This window comes from Macaca fascicularis, chromosome 1, assembly GCF_037993035.2.
Source record: "Macaca fascicularis isolate 582-1 chromosome 1, T2T-MFA8v1.1".
Lineage (NCBI taxonomy): Eukaryota > Metazoa > Chordata > Mammalia > Primates > Cercopithecidae > Macaca > Macaca fascicularis.
The window spans coordinates 7,645,843-7,646,673 of NC_088375.1; positions in this window are offsets into that span (position 1 = coordinate 7,645,843).

The window sequence follows — 831 nt, forward strand, 5'->3', positions numbered from 1 at the left end:
GGAATAGCTCTTCTTTCGGTATCTACATAGCCCATATGGGACAAAACTAGAGATCGTCAGGCTACTTGCTCTCTTTAAGCCTAGAAGTTCAAAACCCTTTTCCACAACACACGACACATTCATTTTAAATGTTATTCATCTGAAAGGTGAACTCTCATGGAAGTACTAATATTAGCAGTTTGGGCACAGATACATACAATCTGAAGTTTACATACAATTCTCTGCTTAATAGCTAGACACATACTCTTTTTCTTTGACTCAAAGAAGTGCACATATTAATACTATATTATCTGAGTAAAAAAGTATTGCACCTGCTTTACTTATTTTTAAAATAATTTTCAAATGTTGATACTTTAGCTCCTATATATAACAAATTGTGACCGTCTCACAAATAATCTGGCTAAAATAGTGTTTTATGACATTAAAACTGACTATAAGGATGCTGATAACTATTGTTCTATGATGTTTCTACATCACTTATCAGGTGAGTCAAATAACTCTCCATTTATGGGCCAAAAAATTTTATGTCAAGTCAATAGTTGAGATAAAAGAGACTAATAATGAATCATGACATCTATGCAGCATGTAAACAATATGCTAATAAACTGATAAATAATGATTATTATTACTTTGATAGTAAGTCCCAGTTTTCTCGGTTCATTCTTAGAATGGATAATTTTGTTATTACCTCTCAGAAATGTCCTCAATTTCTGTTACAGGGAGAGTCAGTAATAAATGACTGTTACTCTAAAAAAAAGTGCCAATTTTCATATCTCATGTTGCTTTTATTTTTTTTGACAATCCAAACTAAAGGAAACTTAAATTGATAGA